Source organism: Triturus cristatus, chromosome 7 (assembly GCF_964204655.1).
Source record: "Triturus cristatus chromosome 7, aTriCri1.1, whole genome shotgun sequence".
Lineage (NCBI taxonomy): Eukaryota > Metazoa > Chordata > Amphibia > Caudata > Salamandridae > Triturus > Triturus cristatus.
This window is the reverse complement of record NC_140590.1, coordinates 1,740,553,811-1,740,576,383: the sequence shown is the minus strand read 5'-3', so window position 1 is coordinate 1,740,576,383 and position 22,573 is coordinate 1,740,553,811.

The window sequence follows — 22,573 nt, the reverse complement described above, 5'->3', positions numbered from 1 at the left end:
TCCATGCCCACAGTACGGTTCCATTTTCTTAAAGCAAAACAACGTAAACAAACCACAACCGCAAGGCAACCCTCGATCCAAAGTGACAACACGTGCTCCATAAGTGGGGGATCCAAACCAGCAGCAAAATTCTGAAGAGGGGGACGGGAGTAGATCAGGGACTGGGGGACCGCGCGCCCGCGGCCAAGGGAGGGGCGCCATCTAGGGAGACGGAGCCGGCGAGGCCGCCGGTAGCAGCGGCGGCTCACAAATACCCCCGCGGTAGGCGTTCCAGGGGCCCCAGAGTTTCATCCACGCCCCAGGCTTACCCCTCGCCACATACACCACCTTTTCACGAAACATACACCAATCCATATGCTCTTTCCAGGCCGACACCGCAGGGGGCCTCTGGGATCCCCACAATTGGGCAATATCACGCTTGGCTATCATGTATCCCAGAGTCACCCACCGCGCCTGCGGGACCGAGTAGTCATTTGGTTCCCAGACATTCAGCAAGCATCTCCTCGCTTCAGGCAGCAGCGCGACACGCGTAACCATTCGTAGAACCTCATGCACACCACGCCAGAATCGCTCCACCTTCGGGCACTCCCACAGTATATGCATGAAAGTCGCCAACGCACCACAGCCACGCTTACACATTCCATCACCGGCAAAACCCATACGTAAAAGCCTTGGCCCCGTCATGTAGACCCGGTGAAGGATCTTGAGCTGGACGAAACGAAGGCGAGCCGGGATGGCCACCTCTTTCGGAGAGGCCACCGCGGAGATCCAATCCTCGTCGTCCAGCTCCAGCCCGTCGGCAACCCAAGCCTCGCGGAGACTAGTCAGCAGACACGATCTATCGTTAATCAATTTTTTGTATATGAGGGAGATCGTGCTGTCCGGGACATGGCCATCTAGCACTCTGTCCTCCAGGGGGGAAGACTCCGGAATGGATGCAACATCCGGGAAGACGGAGCCCAGCGCATGGCGGACCTGTAGGTACCGAAAGTACTCACTGCCCTGCAGCTGAAACTCCGCCTGCAGCGTCTCAAAAGTTTTGAATCCCCCCCTCGTCCAGAGATCTCCCACCGTGCTGATTCCGATCGTGTCCCACTTCTCGAAGCCCTTCGACGTCCACAGGGAGCCCAGCCTCTCAGATGCATACAGCGGAGACGCTCGGGTCAAACGGTCCTTCCACCCCATAGCTGCATTAGCCGCGTGCCAGACACGCACCATGACACGCGTCGGTCCCGTCAAACGGGAGTCGGGCGCGCCAGAGTAGAGCGCTCGATTATAATCGGCACCGGGCAGAAGCGTCCTGTCCATCTCAAATGCCGGGTTCAAGGCGGGCCCGTAAAGGCCATGATTAATTGCAGCTAGTTGGGAGGCCCAGTAATACCGTTTGATGTCCGGGAGGGCGACCCCTCCATCGTACCACGGGAGCGTCAATTTAGCCAGAGCAATACGCGGCCTCCCGTCCCAGAACAGGCGCCGCTGGAGGCCCTCCACCTCGCGAAAGTAGCGTGCCGGGACCAGGTCCATGGTATTCTGGAGGGCGTAGAGGAAGCGCGGCAGGGACATCATTTTAAATAAGGCCGCTCGGCCGAGCGGCGAGAGCGGCAGATGCCGCCAGCGCACCACGTCCTCCCTCAGACGCTGGAGGGGGGGCAGCAAGTTCCGCTCATAGCGGGCCTCCGGGTCAAGAGTGATATATATACCCAGGTACCGGAAACCCTGGGAGGCAATCTGGATCGGACAGTCCCGTGGCAAGACCGGGGCCTCCCCGGAGAGCACATAGACACAGGATTTCGCCCAGTTGATGACCAGGCCTGAGTTGCGACCGAAGGAGCGCAAAACATCAACCAGGACGATCAGTGACTTGCGCGGGGAGGCGAGATACAAAAGGATATCGTCAGCATAGAGGGACACGCGGTCCTCATGCTCGGGGGTCCAGCGGAGACCACGGATAGAAGGGTGCCACCGCAACCACTCCGCCAGGGGCTCCATGGCCAGGGCGAACAGGAGAGGCGACAGGGGACAACCCTGTCGCGTGCCCCGTCCCAGCGCGAATGGGGCAGATACTCGCCCATTCACCACCACCTGCGCCAACGGGCCCGAATATAGCAATTTGACCCAGCTGACGAAACCCGGGCCGAACCCAAACTTCGCCAGCATCGCCCAAACATATGGCCATTCGAGCGTATCAAACGCCATGGTGGCGTCCAAGGACGCCAAGATGGCCGGCTCCCGCACAAATGGGACACGCGCGAGCACCCCGTGTAAGCGCCGCAGATTAAGCGCCGTGTTGCGGTGTGGTATAAAGCCCGATTGGTCTTGGTGGACCAAATCGCCCACCACGCCAACCAACCGGTTGGCCAACACCTTGGCGAGGATTTTGGGCTCCGCGTTCAGAAGCGAAATCGGCCTATAGGATGTGACCCGCTCACGGGGCTTCCCCTCCTTATGGATCACCACAATTGTAGCCAGACGCTGGTCCGGCGGGAGGGAGCCCTGCGAGTGGGCCGCAAGGAACATCGCGCGCAGGTGGGGCGCCAACACATCCGGGCGTAGCTTGTATAGCTCAATGGGAATACCATTGGGGCCCATGGCCTTGCCGGATGCAACCGAGCGAATAGCCGAGGCAATTTCGTCCGAGGTGGGCGGGGCATCCAGCGAATCCCTGTCCTCCACCGTAAGGGAGGGCAGTGCGATGTCCCGAAGCAAGGCATGGGAATCTTCCTCCGAGCAGGGAGAAACCGGGGAGTAGACTTCGCGGAAATAATCCGCGAAGCAGGAGACAATGGCTTCCGGCTCAGTGACGCACACACCATCCACGCTCTCAATCAAAGGCACCACGCGGCTCGCTCTTTCCCTCTTGTCCAACCACGCAATCAATTTGCCAGCCTTGTCACCCACATCATACAATCGCCCCTGCTGCTCTCTACTGAGGCCCCTGGCCGCCTCCGTGACGAGGGCCCGATAGGCCGCCTGCTTTAAGTGCAAAACATGCAACTTGGCGTCTGTTACCCCGCTCCCCAGGTCACCCTCCAGTTCTGCAATCTCGGCCTCAACCCGGGTCACCTCCTCCCGCTCGCGCCGCCGGGCATTGGAAATAAAGGAGAGAGCCTCCCCTCTAAGAACCACCTTGAAAGCCTCCCACAGGGAGATGGCAGACGGGACCGATCCCACATTCTCATCGAAATAGCGCTGTAAGGCTTTGATCAAGTCGGCACGAATGGTGGGGTCGCGCAAATACCATGCATTGATCGGGGCCACTCTGCCATCCCCCCTCGGGAAGACATCGAAATGCAACAACAATGGGGAGTGGTCTGAGATACCCCGTGCCAAATGGCGCACCTCCCCCACCCTCCCTGCCTGGGCCGCCGGGACAAGGATGTAATCAAGCCGCGAGAGGCTACCATGGGCCCCCGAGTGGAAGGTGTACTGTTGCAATACGGGATGCTTTAAGCGCCAGCAATCCACCAGGCCCAGCGTGTCTAAAAGGCCGGGCAGCCACGCCTGTGCCCGGGGGAGGTCCCTAGGGGGATGGCGATCCATAGACCCAGAGGCAACCGCGTTAAAGTCCCCTCCAACCACCAACAGGCCACCCGGAAGGTCCAGAAGGAGGCGCCCCAGGTCCGCAAATGTAGTGGCTTGTAACCCAGGCGGGACGTACACTGATATAAAGATAAACACTCTACCCTCCATTCGTCCCACCAGAACAGTGTAACGTCCCCGATAAAGCCCTTGTTGATATGCCCCATATATGTTACAGGCGACTTATGACCCACCCAGCTCCCTGTGATAAATAAACGATTGAGGGTTAAACAGTAATGTCAAGCGTCATAAAGTAATACACGGGACCTGCCCACAAACTGCAATGATTGGTCGGTTGGTCCTCCCTAGAATTACAGACTGGTCCAATGTGTCTACCCCAAATTTAGAGACTGGTGTTGTAACCTACCTTGGAATGTTGCAATCAAATACCTTTTTTCACATCTAGGCACATCTAGACAGGAGAGGAGCGCCCTCAGTTACTTTCGGTGGCAGTAACTCATTTTAATCTTTGTCACCAACTACGCAATAAATTAACTGATTGACATAATTCTGCGCTGAACGTGTTTATTCTGTCTAATACTTAGCACCCCGTACACGTGTAAAATGTGTGAAAACAATGATTTGAAAAAACTCTAGCACAAGGTAGCATTTGGATTGGAAGGCTGCTAGGGGCATTTTATGTTTATTTTCAAATTATCCTGGGTCCGGCTGCCTCCAGACCCTGCAAGGACTCAACTACACTTTGCGGGCACAAACAGATGTACTCTAAGCACTTATTTAATAAACGTATAAACGCACAACAACATAGCTGCTCCTCTGCAGGAAGCATGGACAGGGCAGCAGATTACAGCCACAGAGTTTAAACGGAGGGCGAGGCATTTGAAGGCCGGGCCAGTCCAAATTAACCCCCCCCCCCCTCAAAAGCTGCTGCCACAGTTTAGAGGTGGGAGAGTTCAGAAGGTAATTGATCAACATGTCAGGCTATGTGTTCTGAAAAATTGCTATCTTTTCTTTTCAGTGGAGATGCTGTTTTCTTTCTTTGTCTGCAAAGTGGGAGGATTTTGTAAAGTGAACTATGTGACAATCTTGCTGGGGTTCTGACACGCACAATGGAAGTATACTGGGGGAGGGTCTAAACCATGCAGCAATGTTGACTACATTTTGTGGCAAGAAGTCACAAATTCTGCAGCTTATTGCGGTACATTTTTTGATAGTATCACATCAATATTTTGTCATTGTTAGGTCTTGCCTAGACAGCGCATGCACAATCTCTTCGAGACTTGTTGTTTACTCTTAGTGGGCTTAAGTAACACCCACTACTTACCATTGGTGGGCTTCAAAGCCACTCTCAATTGCTTGCTTCCTGCTGGTTAGCTCTGCCACCTCTTTTACATATGACCCTTCGCTAGAACATGGCCAAGTACTGGTGTCCTTACACTGTTTAAGATTTTCTGAGCTATTTTTTTCTTTTTGTTAAGCCATTCTACACAGAGCATGTTTTGTAGCTGGCTCTGTTGTCTGCTCCCTCCCGTTGCCATATTGGCCTCCAACCCACCACAATAAATGCTCCAGAGGCCAGATGCCTTTGTCCCTTCCTGCTTCATGAATGGCTCTGACTTTTGTTTTTGTTGCTGTTTTTAGATGTTGTGAACTTGTCCGGAAGGTATTGGAGTGCTTACACAAGGAAACATTCATTCAAATAAACTCAAGCCCACAATGCCTCCAAGCCAATACATTCCATTCCCTCGCCTGGTTCCCAGAGCCCCAAGTTGATTTACCTTAGAGCTGATGTGTGCTTGGAGTGTTCGTTCATCAGGATAAGCGGTCTCTGCCCATCGCTGTCTTTTTGACAGATGTAGTTTTTAGGGCGAGCATCAGCGCACATGCGCTGTCTGTAAGACTTTTTGTAATCAATAATACAATGCTATTCCCTTATGCTACTTACCATTGGTTAAACTTCTGTGTGCCTCTTCTGTGCTGCCTCCTAATTGGAGCAAAACATCACTTCCATTTTGCCTCAAAGGAGCACTGGCCTAGTACAGTGTCCTTAAGTTTGTATTGCTTTTCTGTTAATTTTGGAGAACTGTTTTTTTTTTTTATTGTTGTGTCCCACATCGCTTTCTGTCCGCCACTTTCCTCCGATTCTATCTTCATGATGCTCACTCCAACTACGGCAATATCTCCTTTGTTATGAGCCCCGATGCCACGCGGCATGTGATTTAAAGCAGGAAGCACGCTACGCCGAGGTTTTGCAAGATACTTGTAAAACCGCAGAAATGTTGATGTATGCTGCTGAAGTGGGTACAGATCTTGTTGTCAAATGTAGTAAATGATCCCACAGTGATGATACGATGCTCCAGTTGTAGATTTCAAAATTCTTTAAGTGGTTAACAGAAGGAGCCTATAGCCAGCACAGCCAACGCATCCAGAGAACCAAAAGGAACTGACTCAGCCAATGTGCTGACTATATCAGGAAATCTCCTGACATTTTAAATAATAATAATAATACCTTAAGCATTTCACCACATACAAAGAGCCATCTCTTATGCTCATGTACATTAATTTAAAACACCCCAATTCCATACTGTGTCTCGGTGTATGTCTGTGCGGCTGAAAACCCCCAGCAGTGCAGCCAGCCTACGATCTCGTGCTTGGAGCACACTCAGGGCCTGCTAGTGAAACCGACCCCTTGCCCAGGGCTTTAAGTCGGCCGGGTCTGTCCAGGTCTGAGCACCAGCGGTTATTTTCAGGGGGCCTCGAAACGGGTCTCTAGCGGGCTCTATTTTCTGTGAAAAAATAAGACTACGTTGACTTTTTTTTTTATATATACGTGGCAATTAGCTAGCTGGTGCGAACTCTTTTTATCATGACGGCTTTCTCCAGAATCCACAATACGGCTGCAGCATGCACGTGCAGTGCGTCTTCATTGCACTTGGAAGAGCAGGGCCGGTTCGATGATTTGCGGGGCCCTGGGACAAAAGGGAATGTGCGAGGCCCCTCTAATTTACTTAAGTGACCACTGCAAGGAAACCATTCAGAGACACTGCGGGAGGCCCATTGTACAGTATTTTAGCGCCCACACAGTTTTAAATTTCAGCCCACAAGCAATTCTCACACCTTCAGCTTGATGGGTGTAAGAATTGCTTGTGGGCTGAGAGTTAACACGGTGGGGGCGCTAAAATCCTGTACATTGGGCCTCCCACAGTGTCTCTGAATCGTCGCCTTGCAATTGGGACAAAAGGAGGCGTCTCCCTCCCCTAGGCCTCCAGACACCATCCCTGAGAGGCCCAGGGAGGGGACCCCTCCCATGGACCTTAATTGCAAGGAGACAGGGAAACAACAGGGAACACAAACGGTGCGGGGCCCCATGCTGGTAGGCTGAGTGCTAGGCCCTGGGCAGCTGCCCACGCTTCCCATGCCTAGCGCCGGCCCTGTGGGAGAGAGAAAGCAGGCAGCGAGCAGCCCACTGTGGCTCCTCCGAGTACACGTCACAGTCCAGCTTCAATTATACTATTATGAAAAACGAATAGTGCGAGGCGAAATATATATATATATATATTATCCAGCTTTGTTAAATAGGTGATTATGGGGAAGAGAAACGGTGGTACGGATCACATAAGAACGCAGTATATCGGATTTTATTAAGTAACTATTGTCTAACCTGCTTATTATAATTATTATTGTTCCATTACTACTGCTATTATTAATATTATTATCATCGTGAATAATATTTGTTGATAACGATGAAAACAAAAATGCAATAAAAAGTTATTAATTTAAAAGAATGATAATGCAATAGTACTGATGCAAATAAATAAGCATAGTTTTTATGTTGATTCTGCATGGCGAGTAAAGTAGGGAGTGCTCTAATCCATGTTTACAGGCCCAGCTGGGTTGTGGTAGATGTGATTTGAGGTGTATGGCAGGCTGTACTGAAGTAAATGTGCTTCGACAACCTGTATCACAATTCTACCTGCATTGAGGTTAGGTGGAATATATTGTGTCATGTCTGTTTGTGTATACTGCAGTTGTTCTCTGAGGAGTCCTAGAGCTGACTGCTTGTCAGAGCAGGGGGGTACTGCTACACTAGTTATCTTTATTTAGACCACGCCCTTAGATAGGCCACACCCCTTTGCGGTTTGCCCCGCCCCGCCCCTTTTAGAGCACCCCCAGTTTTTATCCCCACTTAAAGCCCTGCCCTTGCCCCATCGTGTGCTTGGAGCACTCTCACTTTATGCTAATGACTGGATCCCCTCAGTGCAGCCAGCAGGCCATCTCTTGCCTGGAGCACACGTGAGCGTAGTAAGCGCTATATAAATGCAAGTACAATATTAGGGAGACAGCCTCGGAGGGAGCGAAGAGCTATGATAAACGTCAGCAGCAGTCAGCCCGTCAGCCCCCTGTAGAACCAGACACTACAGGAATTATAGCTGGGACACCTACTAATAATCAGTGTTTTCTAATGACTGTCTGCTCTGTACTCAGCAATCTCTAAGTAACAAGACCACTGTTCTCCCGCTGGCCCTTTAAATTACTCGGTGCCTAATGCACGTCGTGGCTGGATGGTAAAAGCTGCCAATCATCATTTTCCCCACGCCATTAACTCTCAGGCAGTTCTCTCAGGACTCCAAGCACTCCATTTAGCAAACTTTTCTTTCTTTTCTGCATAAGGATATTTAGCACATTTTTAAACCTACTGGTGAGTGTTTTTGGGACCTACATAAGACCACATCTGGATAATGTAATTGAGATGGTGATAAAAAGGCACCCCTTCAACTTTTAACTACGAAATTTAATTCAATCAATCATTCACTCGCTAATAGTTTTCACGGCAAGGAAAGGCCAAATGTTCAAGAGTTTCAAAATAAGTCTCCAGAATAGTTTCCGCAAATTTGACGAATCTTGTCCACATCGCAGTTCAACTAGGGACACAGCGTGCCTCAGGCTGCCAACATTGGAATAAAGGAAACCAAGCTTAAATACCGGCCTAGGCTCAACACACTGTGGGGCATATTATCAAGAACAGTGTTAAAATTATCTGCGCTTTAGCGGCAGGAAACCGCCGCTAAAGCGGCGATAAGGGGCTTGATAATATGCACTTGAGAATTCCAATAGAAGCCCAGGTTCACACAGAAAATTAGAAAATGCGCCAAAACACTGAAGGTCCATACGAATTTCATCTTAAAGATGTAGATTTGTGAATCCTGAGAGACATCGATACATGGATGCGGGGGCAGGTATGTATGTTTTACCCCCAGTGATAGGCTCAAAGGGCTTCAGCCCCCTTCCCTCCCCCATCGTGTGTGTCAGCCCGGGCTGAGACAGCTTTCCGGGCTGGTGACCGTCTTAAGGCAGCCTCACCCGAGTACTTCACAGGTCTTTAAAAGACCATTCTCTTGTTAACTAGGCTTTGTTCTGTTTCACCCCTTCTTACAGCCCCCTGCACCTCCACTCTGCCTATTGCTGTAGGAATTACCCCCCCCCCCCTGAAATTTGACTCTTGTTGCGCCTCTGCACAGTGGTATGAACACACCGAAGCAGGCATACAATCCTTCATTTGCACGCACACTCCACGTTCAGTGGATTGATAGGTCCGAAATACACTTATTCTTGCTGACTGGCACAATAAAACCATTGCTGCCCTGGTGAATGCAACATGGAAGGAATCTTTTAATAGCCGGTTTCAAGCACACCAGGCTTGCAAGCAAACATTAGATTACTACAGGCCTGGTGTGCAGCATGCCCACGGACACGTACTCTTGTTTTGCACATCATTGGTGCGTGCATTTGCCATTGTTATTTATGGCATGTGTCTGCAAAAAGGCATCCGTGATATGGTTGAGTCCTTTACACCACTTTCAAGAGGGCCGGCCAGAGGAGTCTCAGCTGAGGGGGTTGTGAGCTGTGATTCATTCAGAAGCCATCGAGCATTTGAAGCAGGAAGCGTGACTCATTCAGTAAACACGGAGCTGCGTTACATTGCAGCGCAGGCTTGTGTTAGCAAGTACATGTGGATCCTGGGTTAGGTTATATTCGAAATTAATGTTGCTTTTTTGTTTTGACATGCTCAGAGATGAATTAATAACACGCAATCGCTGCTTAACACGGTTCCAAATCTGCAGCAGCCATTTTGGATGGGAACAGCCCACGGTGACAGTGCAGTCTGTACATCCAGAGTCAGAAAGACAGTACAGGAAGACTAGCAGAATTAGCTTGAGGGACAAATGTTACAGCATTAGTTTCCTTGGAAATACAGCTATCTGAATCAAGGCGCTGTATGGTCCCACAAGATTGGGGGGGCATCAGTGGCACCCTCAATTCTTCAAAATTGACTTGGGTAGGTAATCAGAGGTTGGCAAGTCAAAATGGCACACTCAATTGCTTTTAGTCTACCCGTGAATGAGTCAAATAGTCTCTTGAGTGCTGGGTATGTACAGAGTTTGTGATGCTGATATTGACCTAACCTCCAAATTCACTACAGCAGTAGTGGCATACACTGGACTGCCAACTGGATTGGGCAGCACTTTATCCTTACGGTGAACAGTACGCAAAGAGTCCTTTTTTACTTTTCCCTGGGTGTGAGCTGAGAAAAATCAGTCCAAGGCTTCACAGAATTAACTGGATCTGAATGAATAGTTACAAGTTCATGTGTAATACAAGGATTAACTCTCCTCCATCAGGAGGACCCAGATGTATTTAATCAACTCCGAGTACTTGATTCAGTACTGGGGCCGGAGATGTCTGATGCTGGTAGAGCCTGCTTATCTGCCACCAAAACCTTTTTGGTGACACCTAGGCTTTCCTCAACATTACTGATCTCATGGTTGAGGGCCCCCATAGCACTAGTTAAAACAAATTGCAAAAGAGGGTGCCTGAGGAAGAGGTGTACTGCCTCTTGGATCCAGAGGCAGTGGTGCCCCGACACGATGCATACATGGGCACTAGAAAATCCCAGGGAGAAATACAGCACACTCCCACAAGGTTAGGACTGGAGCTGTGCTTCCGTAGAGCTGCAGATATTTTAAACATGCCTATTACAAGTGGAATACTCTGCTAAAACAGTCTCCGTTGGTTTCAGGCTGAAAATGAATCCTTATGAGTAAAATAAAGTGCCGCAAAAATGCAACTAAATTTCCATAATTTTGCCGCTAAATTTCCATATTTGTGCCGCTAAATTTGCTAATCCATGCCGCAATATCCTGGGCGGGTCTGCTGAGGGACTTTCTTTTTTTAATTTTTCTGGCAACTGCCTCTTTTTAACTTTCTTGATAGAAAATGATCAGCAGAGGTTAGTAAAATACTAGAATCACGTTAGCATTCTCTAGATTCCAGTGCACAGAAATCATCTTCCACGAGCACCCGTAGACAATAATATTTTTTCCAAATCTTGTATTTTCAGTAAAATGAAATGACCACCGAAGGCCCTGCTTATAGATTAAAAACAGAGCTTTGGACTATACCATTTCCAGCTGAAAGGCAATATTTCTCTCCATGTGTTCCCATACCTGGCGTGTCACGCAGTTTGGTGCTTACATTCCCTCAAACATCATAAAAAACAGTAGATGTTTCAGCACCGTGCTGCATAGCTAAATACATGTAAGGTCCCAAAGGCGAGACCGAATGCATTGCAAATGCTTGTTTATAGAACCTTACAATAGGAGTTTATGAATATCAAAAAGTAGTAAACTTACTCAAAATTGTAAACTTGCTCAAAAGTGTAAGTTACCTTTGTGAACCAGGTCCACCATCTTTAATACTGCTGTATGGCCAGCCAAAGAAAACAGCAGTGTTGTCCACAATTCAGCCTGTAATCTTGTGTATCATTGGTCCATAGTTGTTTTTTATTATCGTCAATGTGTTGCGGTGTATCATCATTATTCTGTAATATCTAGTGGGGGTATCACACCAGACAAGGGGGAGGTGTATAATAGGGCAACAGGTTGCAGGAGGGACGGGTATCATTTGTGACTTGTTCCAATTAATGTGAAGTTCTTTCATTTGTGACTTGTTCCAATTAATGTGAAGTCCTGAGTGTGTCAAATCTTATGATTCTTCTCATGCTGGGGTTAAGATTGAGAATGGGATGTTTAATCTAGAATAAAGTGCCATCAGCATACACTGAAACTGGATAACTTTTGCCTGCAAAACACAGACTGCGCTGTGAATGCTTTTCCTGAAGTATGCTGATCAAAGGCTACTCACAGTCACAAATATCAATGGTGACTGGGGACGACCGGGTCTAGTTCTGCGCTCCACTGCAAAGGAGGGAGACAAGGACCCATTAATTAGTCGATTGCCTGTTGGCTTCTTATATAGGAGTTGAATCCATCCCAAGAGCCCCTCTCTCCCCTCCCATACGAGACACTGTTGCCATCATGTAAGGCCAGGATAAAGAGTCAAATGCATTTTGGGGGTCCAGCAATACTCCTACAATAGAGGGGTCAAATCTTTAGAGACCAAATGAAAAGTAGAAATTGTCCGATGTGGCTCTGTCAGGTATGAAGCTTGATTGCTCAGACAACACAATGATTCTCATATGGTGTTGATTCTTTTTTGATACAATCTTATCAAGGATTTTGGCATCAAGGTTGAATAATGAAAGTGGGCAGTAGAAGGAGCAGTGTTTAGCTGGTTTCTCTGGCTACAGGAACACTGTAATAATTACTTACCTCAGTGACGGCCTCACCAAAGACCTCCAAATGTTTAGGGGTTAGAATGTGAGGAAATTTAAATTGGGGCCCCATAACCTTCATTGACACCATTACGCTGTTGCCCTCACTCAGGCACCAATAACCTTCATAGCGTTTTTTTACAAACTTCATACTGTAGCATATAACACAACCTTTTCTGTCTTCCTGAGCGAAGTACATTCTTAGACCGACTCGAAGCAACTTATTCCCCAGATAACCATCTATTGACCCCTTGGTGACCGTTCTCGGCCTCTACAGTTGTTTCACGAATTCACCACCTGCAACACTCAAACACATCCTGTCGTAAATTAATTTAACCAAGGAATGGCTATGCCACCTGACCTATAGGGTCGGGTAGAGAACACGACCTTAGGGAAGGAATTTCTATTGCCCATTATCCTGTATCTTGTACGAAGAATGTTTGCTTGTGGATGATTTGTATTTTTATTGCACATTGAGGGGGTTGTGGCTTTAGGGGATTCAAGCGCTACAAAAGACTGTGAGCCACGGATTGAAGTGGCAGTCTCCTGAGAACCTACCACTGATGTACTTCTAGGACAACTGTACCTAGCTGCAGCTAATAAATTAAAGTTCCTACGCAAGCAGAGTGTTCTGTGTCTCTGTAATTTGGAAGGCGAACTCAGAAGATTTCAGGCGTATCCTGCGCCGCTGGGCTTAATAAGCCCGGTTCTTCAGATGGACGAGTATGCCTTATAAAATTCAGATGTTAGTGCGTCTGATCAAGGGTCCTTCCCTACAGCCAATGACTCGACTGCTTCAGTGACCTCTTCTTCTGTGACCGTCAAGTTAAGATGTTCTCTTTCATGTATTTGAAGCCATGCAAGAGTAGGGTCTGCCAGGTATTACTTAGTAGAAGACCCAGCCATTCCTTGATCCCCCTGATATAATGTAGTGCAGTAGTCAGAGAAGGTAGATATTAAGTTATTTGGTGATTGCCGTGACCCATTATCATCTACCATACATAAGATATTGCCAGGGGTACACAAGTGAGTGGTTTTTGAAATCTCGCCAAACTGCATCTGGGGCACTCACCCTCCTCATACTGTCTAGCACTAGCTTATTTACCCAATCAATCAATCACATTTATAAAGCACGCTACTCACCCGTGAGGGTCTCAAGGCGCTGGGGGGGAGGGGGGGGGGGGGGTCAGTGCTCAAAGAGCCAGGTCTTGAGCTGCCTCCTGAAGGAGAGGTGGTCAGGTATGGCGCGAAGGTTGCTGGGCAGAGAGTTCCAGGTCTTTGCTGCCAGGAAAGAGAAGGATCTTCCTCCGGCGGTGGCTTTGCGGATGCGAGGTACGGCTGCCAGGGCATGTCCGGTCGAGCGTAGGGTGCGCGGAGGAGTGTAGAAGGAGACGCGGTGGTTGATGAGTTTTGGTCCGAGGTTGTGAAGGGCTTTGTGTGCGTGGGTGAGGAGTCTGAAGGTGATCCTCTTGTTGATTGGGAGCCAGTGAAGTTTCTTCAAGTGTCCGGAGATGTGGTGGTGGTGGGGTACGTTCAGGATGAGTCGTGCGGCCGCGTTCTGGATCCGTTGAAGTTTCCTCTGCAGCTTGATGGTGATGCCGGCGTACAGAGTGTTCCCGTAGTCCAAGCGACTGGTGACGAGGGCGTGGGTGACGGTCTTTCTGGTATCGGTGGGGATCCAGCGGAAGATCTTGCAGAGCATGCGGAGGGTGTTGAAGCATGCCGAGGTCACCGAGTTGACCTGTCTGGACATGGAGAGGGATGAGTCCAGGATGAAGCCGAGGTTGCGTGCGTGGTCGGTGGGTTGGGGAGTGCTGCCTAGGGCGGGAGTCCACCAGGAGTCGTCCCAGGCGCAGGGTGTAGGGCCGAGGATGAGAACCTCCGTCTTCTCTGTGTTCAGTTTCAGCCTGCTGTCTGTCATCCAGTTAGCTACTTCCTTCATGCCTTCGTGTAGTCTGGTCCTTGCTGAGGTGGGGTTGTTGGTGAGGGATAAGATGAGCTGGGTGTCGTCGGCGTGGGATATGAGGTCGAGTCCGTGTTTTCGTGCGATGTTCGCCAGGGGGGTCATGTAAATGTTGAAGAGGGTGGGGCTGAGGGAGGATCCTTGGGGGACGCCGCAGATGATCTCCGTGGCTGTAGATCTGAAGGGGGGGAGGCGGACTCTCTGAGTTCTTCCGGAGAGGAAGGAGATGATCCATTCCAGGGCCTTGCCTCTGATGCCGGCGTTGCTGAGGCGGTGTATCAGGGTACGGTGGCAGACCGTGTCGAAGGCTGCAGAGAGGTCCAGGAGTATGAGGGCCACGGTTTCTCCCTTGTCGGTCAGGGATCTGATGTCGTCCGTGGCTGTGATGAGGGCGGTTTCGGTGCTGTGGTTAGCTCTGAAGCCGAACTGTGTGGGGTCGAGTGAGTCGTTGGTTTCCAAGGCGGTGGTGAGTTGAGCGTTGACGATTTTCTCAATCACTTTGGCGGGGAACGGTAGGAGAGAGATGGGCCGGAAGTTTTTGAGTTCGGTGGGGTCTGCTGTTGGTTTCTTTAAGAGGGCGTTGAGCTCTGCGTGTTTCCAGCTCTCTGGGAAGGTGGCGGAGGTGAGAGATGCGTTGATGACGTCTCGGAGGTGGGGTGCGATGATGTTGTCGGCTTTGTTGTAGATATGGTGTGGGCAGGGGTCGGATGGAGATCCAGAGTGGAGCGAGTTCATGACGCGGGTGGTTTCCTCGGTGGTGGCTGGGTTCCAAGTGAGGATGGTCTTGATGTCGGTGGCGGGTTCCGGGGTGGGTTCGTGTTGGTAGTGGTGAAGCTGTTGTATATGTTGGTGATTTTGTGGTGGAAGAAGGCTGCGAGGGAGTCGCAGAGAGGAATGGAGTTGTTTTCTGCGTCGGGGTTGGAGAGCTCTTTGACGATGCCAAAGAGTTCCTTGCTGTTGTGGGCGTTGTTGTCTAGTCTGTTCTGGTAGGCTGATTTTCGTGCGGCGCGGAGGCGTTGGTGGTGTTGGCGGGTGGCGTTCTTGAGGGCTGACATGTTCTACTCGGTCTGGTTGAGGCGCCAAGTCTTCTCGAGGGTGCGGCATTCTTTTTTGGAGTCCTTGAGGTCGGTGGTGAACCACTAGTTTTTCTTGGGTCTTCAGGGGGGCCAGGAGGTTGGCGCAGTCTGAGATCCAGCTCGTGAGGTTGTTGGCGGCTTCGTTGGGGTTAGTGGTGCTGGTGGGTTGGTTCTGGGAGAGGGTCGATGCGAGCTGTTCTGTGGTGACTCGATTCCAGTGTCTTCTGGGCGGTTGCTGGGTGTGGTGGTGCATGGTGGTCTTCTTGAAACTGAAGTGGACACAGCTGTGGTCCGACCAGGTGAGTTCGGTGGTGTGGCTGAAGGAGATGTGTTTGCTGGAGGAGAAGATGGGGTCGAGCGTGTGTCCGGCGTGGTGGGTGGGGGTGTTGACTAGCTGTTTCAGTCCTAGGTTGGCGAGGTTGTCCAGTAAGGCTGTGGTGTTGTTATCGGTGTGGTTCTCCAGGTGAAAGTTGAGGTCCCCTAGGAGGATGTAGTCGGTGGACGAGAGTGCGTGAGGGTTGATGAAGTCTGCGATGTCTTCGCTGAACTTGGTGCGTGGTCCTGGTGGTCTGTACATGAGGGTGCCTCTGAGGGTGGTCTTGGGGTCGCTGTGGATCGCGAAGTGGAGGTGTTCGGCGTTGGGGAGTGAGTCGTCGATGTGGGTCGAGATACGGACGGAGCTTTTGTGTGTGATGGCGACGCCTCCTCCGATGTAGTTGGTGCGGTCTTTTCGGATGATTTTGTAGCCGTCGGGGATGGCTATGGCGATGTCGGGTGCCGAGGAGGGGTTCATCCAGGTCTCGGTGAGGAAGGCGATGTCCGGGTTCGTTGAGTTGATGAGGTTCCATAGTTCGATGGCGTGTCTGTGGACGGATCGGGTGTTGACCAGGATGCAGTGGAGATTGCTTCCGGGGGAGTCGTTCTTGACGGGAGCAGTGTGAGTCCGTAGGCAGGTGAAGCGGCAGCTGCTGCAGGTGAAGGGTCCGTGGGTTCGTTTCGGGGTGGCGCGGTGGCAGCTCGGCGTGCGGCCGGGGTTGAGGGTGGTGAGGGTGGTGTGGTCGTAGGTCTGGCGGGGGTCGGGGGGGCCAGGGGTTCGGGCGCTGGGCGCGGTCCTGGCACGGACGGGCGCAGACGGGCTTGCCTTAGGCGCGCCTTTGGCGCGCCCGCTGCGCGCGGTCGCGGAGCGGCCGCCATTTAAGGCTAGCTGGGAGGAGGGGTCAGCTGGGAGGCGGGTGGCGGGAGGGTAGGGGCCAATGGGATGCGGGCAAAACCGGCGAGAAAAGCGGGAGAGGGAATGGAGCGGCGAGGGCCGCAAAAGGCGGGGTTAAACGAGGAAAAAGCGATCGAGAAAATGAGGCAGAAAAAAGGCGACAGGCACGGCGAGGGGGGTACACACACCCAAGAGATTTCATCTCAAGATCCAACTCCTCTCGGACTCAAGTAACGCTGAGTGAATTAGGGGAACTACAGCAGGATTGCGTGCTCGCACATATTTATCCTTTAGCAATTGTGGTTCCTTCTCTAGTTCTCAGAGAGTATTTTAGATTGAGCGCAGGAGATGCAAAGGCCCCAAATATAGCCACGAGGGCTTCACAAAGAGTGGAGGAGGTGTGAACTCTGCACTCACTGAGTTTAAAGTGCTCCAGTGTCTCTCAGTATGATCTTGCCCTTAAATATTTGATCAACTACTTGTGACTTGGCTATTGAGGACATTCAGCCTCTTAGTTGGGTAGATCATCGGGTGATTCTTTATAAAGTCCCTCCACCCGTTCCACATTAGGTAAAGGTTCTGCCCCCCTCAAACATATGTCTTGCTAGAATGTAAGCAAGCTCACCTCTGAAGGTTTGGAACAGGCCCTTAGAGTCTCCATAGCCAGACACAGCAGCTCTTTTGCTTATACTGCTGAAGACTTCTAAGCTTGGGTTAATTCAGCTTTGGACACTGTAGCTCCCCTCAAAGTCAAGACAGCAACCAAATGTTAACCCCTAGCTCATTGGTTCGCCGTAGAACTTAAGACCCTTATGTTCTACGACAGACAGGAATGAAGCAGGCAGACAAGAGCGAAAATAGAAGGCTAACCCATGCCTTAAGGAAAAAAAGAAGCACAAAGCCCTTCTTTTGGGTTACAAATTGACTATTGTGTGGGCTAAAGCATCGTTCTTTAAGGAGAATTAGGTCTGCTAATAATTTGTCTAAGCAGCTGTTTAAGGTAGTGAAAGAGCCGTCTGATCCACCTACTCAGCCATCGCTCATTTACCATCATAGCAATCTACTTTTGGGATAAAATTCTTAACATTTTCTCGGACTTCAATCTGCCGGTGGTAAATTATCCCCTTTGACAATCCCCCCACCTGCCCCCCAGATAATCTGCTCTCAGCATTCTCCACTTTTTCCATCCTACAATCTAAGGATTTATTGCTGAGCTTAAGATCCCCCTCTGATCCCTGTATGCCCACAACATTACAACTAGCTATGGACCTTATCACCAATTTTCTTCAGAAGATGTTTTATCTCATACTTCAGTCTGGTATCTTTACCACTACCTGGAAGGAAGCTGTCGTCACTCCACTTCTCAAGGAACCTAGGGGCTCATTATGATGGCGGGCAGACATCAGTCCACCGCCATCATAACGGTGAGGGGACCGCCCACCAGACATACAGTGGTCCCACTAGCCCAATTAGGATGTGCCCACCACACTGGTGTGTGCATCCTGGCCTTTTCACATTGCGGACGGTGCTGCTGGCAGCAGCACCGTCCACCATGTGAAAATGCCACAATGTTCATTTTCATGCACAACGTAGCAGGCACCACACGGTGCCTGCCACCTTGTGCATGGAAATGCCCCCCAGTGCACCCCCTCCCCCACAGAGGGGGCCCCCAAAGCCAAAAAGACAGGCAGAAGAGCTCATCATAATCACTACGGCGGTGCCTGCATGGCACCGCCACAATGATGCCCTGGTTCCAGGTTCCGCAAGGTGGGCAGAAAAGGACTGCCTTGCCGGACCATGGCGGACAGACTTTCTGTCCGCTGCGGAACCAATGTGATTACCACCACCATCCTAATTTGGCAGTGAGTGAATCACATTGTGATGGCAGGCCCAGCGGTGGCGATCCTCCCGCCATCATAATGAGTCCCCTAATGAGGATCATGATGTTCTGAAAAATCTCCACCCTATCGCTCTGTTGCTGGCCCCTACTAAGATCCTCGAAAAGTTTATCAATCAGGAACTAGTCAAATATATTGATACCCATAGTATCCTTTACCCATCCCAAAATGGATTTCAGGCTGGCCATAGCACTGAGCAGTGGCGGTGCGTCCATTGGGGGCGTTGGGGCGTTGCCCCCCCCGCCCGCGCCCACAGCTCCCTCGGCGTCTCTGAACTTAGTTTACTTAAGTTCAGATCGCCGAGGGAGAACTGACAATCATGTCAGTCAGCATGACGTCGGACTGCCCACCCCCTTCAGAGTCTGAAGGGGGTGGGCGGTCCGGCGTCATGTTGACTGACATGCATTGTCAGAGAGACCAGCCAGGGACAGGCAGCAGCACAAGTGCGCATGAGTGGGAAGGTGAGCGAATTTTTCACCCGTGCCCAGTCATGCGTACTTGCATTTCCACTGACTTGCGCATGCCCATTAGGAGCCCCTTGGTCTTCTAATGGGCAGGCGGCTTGCAAAGAGCAACCGTACCGTAAGCCAATCCAGCGCCAGGATTGGCTGAGGGGTTGTCACTCCAGTCCTGTTCCAAGAGGCGCCATTGCCAACGCGGACCTGGAGCAGTCAGACGCGGTCAGGTAAGTTTTCATTTTTTAAATTTTCTCCCTCGGCCCCCCACCCCCGCGAGTACTGCGACTCCACGACCCTGTCTTAAAATGGCCCAGGTCTGGGTGATGCATACCGTGCCCTATTTTAGCCATGGCCATGAACACCGGGACTGGGGTGCGTGCGATGCAATTATTTCACTGCTTCGGTCACGAGGGAGGTGCTGGCACTGTCATTGGAGTCTATTGTTATGCTGTGAGGGAAAACGAAACCTGAGAGGAAACAAGAAGATCTGATGGGCGCGTGCACGCATGCAGCTAACTTTGTAAAGCTTTTTTCAAATATGTTTAAAGGCTAATGAAATGCAACGTTGCGCACGCAAATTGTTTACCGAGAACCCTCATTAAGAATAAAAAGAAAGCACTCATTTTCTGTTTGATATTTTCATCCACATTAGTATGAAGCTGCACGTAGCAGTCGCACTGAGGAATTGATTCCCGCCCACGTAGGGTTGGCTATACCTAGTGCCGGTTGGTGGCAAATCATATCCCGGGAGGGGAAGTGGGGAGACAAAAAATATACACATAACAATTGGGCACGTGTGCACCCGCTGAACCCACTGGTCTCTTGAGATGAAAGGGCCCTCAACAGCCTGCCAGTTAATGCCATATATATTTATTGTGGGAAACGTGCCTGATTTGCTCTGTTTAAAATCGTGTTTTGCTCTCTGGAGCATTCTTTCAAACATTTCCAGCTCACTCTTCAAAGAATGAATCAGTGTAATGCTGTCCTGCCTCGTGTTTCTCGAGCTCCCTTTTCTCCAATGTGGAAATCAGCGTGTACACTTCACACTGGGGACCTGCAACCTGTTGTGGATATCAGGAAGTTTTTTTTTTTTCTTTACTGGGAAAACATTTTTTATTGTTTCGGGTTTTTTTTTTTGCAGATTTATATAGCCGCGAACTCGACTCGAAGATATTGGAGCGCTTTACAAAGCACCCGTTACGTTAAGTGTTGCAGTCAGCGCTCTAGCGGTTCTCGCTAGAGCACTCTTGTTACAGGTGACGAGCGTACGCCACGACGGTGGCGTACGCGCAGAGTATAAATAAAAGGGGCGTGCCCTTGTCGGGCACTCGCGCACCGACCCTGACTCCGCATGTGTGGTCTCCATCATTGCGCGCCACTACCGTTAGGCCCGCACTGCGCACTACCGCAACATTGGCGACGAGGCGGTCGGACCCGCCGTGCACACCCTCAACGGCGCCCCGCTGAGCGCGTCGCGGCAGACCCGCGATCGCGCACCTGAGGCCCTCGAGCTTCTCCTGATCCAGCGCTTCTCACGCTACAGGCCTGACCTGCGAGGTGAGCACGTGCACCAACCACAGACCACGCAGCTGAGCGGACGAAGATTCCCGCCCTCTGGCCCTGCACCGAGCCTGCTTCTGCTCTGGCTGTTGGCACAGCCCACGTGCCACCCACTGCCCGGCGCCCCGGCTGTGCCGCCGTAGGCCGTTCTCTGTGCTCCTCACTGCCCGGAGTCACCCCCCAGTTGCAGCGCCATGGCAGATGACGAGGCTCCGCCTCCTGCCCACCCGTTCCACCCGCCCACAGGTGTCCTGCCTCCGTTTAGTGAGACGGCCGACCCGGCGACCGCCGCACCACGCTGGCACACGTGGATTGGGCGGTTGAACATTTATTTCATCGGCTCCCGGGAGACGGATGGCGCAGTGAAGAGGTCCCTCCTTCTACACTACGCGGGGGAGGAGGTATACCTGTTATTCAAGCACCTCCCGAACACTGGTAACGCAGACGACTACGATGCCGCTGTGACGGCCCTCAACACATATTTCGACCCCCAGACGAACCCGGATTTCGAGATGTTCAAGATGCGCCAGGCCAAGCAAAAGGAGGGGGAGTCAGTCGACACATTTCATGCACGACTGAGGGTACTGGCGGACACCCACCTGGTCGGCGACCGCGCAAAGGAGGAAATTAGAGCCCAGCTCATCTACGGCATCCGCAGCAAGAAGTTGCGGACCCTCATCCTCCTCCAGCCGAACATTCCCATGGCCGACATCCTCGTGCTAGCCCGCTCCCACGACCTATCCGACGCACGGGCAGAAGAGATGGAACAAGCACTGACGCGAGGCCCAGGGCCGAGCGCGACCATCAAAACAGAGCGCGCAGACGCAGTGCGGACGCACGAGAAGAAACGCAGGCCTGCAGCCAGACAGTCAACCCCGACGCAGTGCGACTACTGCGGGTATGAAGAACACCAGGGGAGAACCTGCCCAGCAAAAGGGAAGACGTGCACGAACTGTGGTACGATGAACCATTTCTCCTCCGTTTGCAGAAAGCGCGCCACAAGGAAGGATGCTCGAGGGAAGAGGCCCACAAGAGGCATGGTGAGGCAACTATCCCACCTGTCCCTCTCATCTAAAACCGACACAGGGCAGCGGCACGCGCAAGCCCTACAAGAAGACGACTTGGAGTCCGATGACGACGAAGAGACATACGTGGTCTCGTTTACCAGGGCACTAAAGAGCACGAGACGTCCCCAGCCTCGGTGCGACATCATGGTCGCCGGATCGAAGGTGAACGCCGTGATCGACACAGGGGCGTCTGTCACCGTCATGGGGGTGCAGCAGTACAACCGCCTTCGACCCAAGCCAGAGCTCAGAACCTCGAAGGCCCGGATCTATGCCTACGGCAGCGATGTCCCTTTGCCCCTCCTAGGGAAGATGAAAGTGCCGGTGGGGACGGAAGATGCGGAGATCACCATTGAAGTGCACATCATCAACCAAGAGGTAGACACCCTCCTGAGTGGGCACGCCGCTGAAGACCTGGGGCTCCTGGTGTTCCTCCGGAAGGTTCAGGACACGCAAACGGCCGACCTTCTGGATCAGTTCCCCGAACTGTTCACGGGCCTGGGGAAGATCAAACGTCCACCGGTCAAACTTCACATCGACCGCTCTGTTGCGCCCACAGCCCTGAAGCACAGGCAAATCCCGTTCTGTCTACGACCTCTGGTAGAGGAAGAACTCCGGAAACTCGAAGAACAAGGGGTCATAGAGACAGTCACCGGACCCACTCCGTGGGTGTCCCCGATGGTAATCGCGGAAAAACCCCGCCAACCAGGCAAGATCCGGGTGTGCATCGACATAAGGCTCCCCAACAAAGCCATCAAGAGGGAGAGGCACATCACGCCCACCATGGATGACATCATTGCAGACCTGAATGGCGCGAGGTGGTTCTCCAAACTGGACCTTAACGCAGGCTATCACCAACTAACACTAGCCAAGGAGAGTAGGTACATCACCACCTTCAGCACGCACCTAGGGCTAAGGCGATACCGGCGACTCTACTTCGGAATATCTTCGGCAGCGGAAATATTCCAGAACACTATCAGAGACATCCTACAAGGCCTGCCTGGGGTCATGAATGTGAGCGACGATATCCTGATTCACTCGACGACCGTAGATGAACACTATCGGCGGGTCAGAGCCACACTGACACGCCTCAGAGAGTACGGAGTTACCCTCCACAAAGACAAATGCCAGCT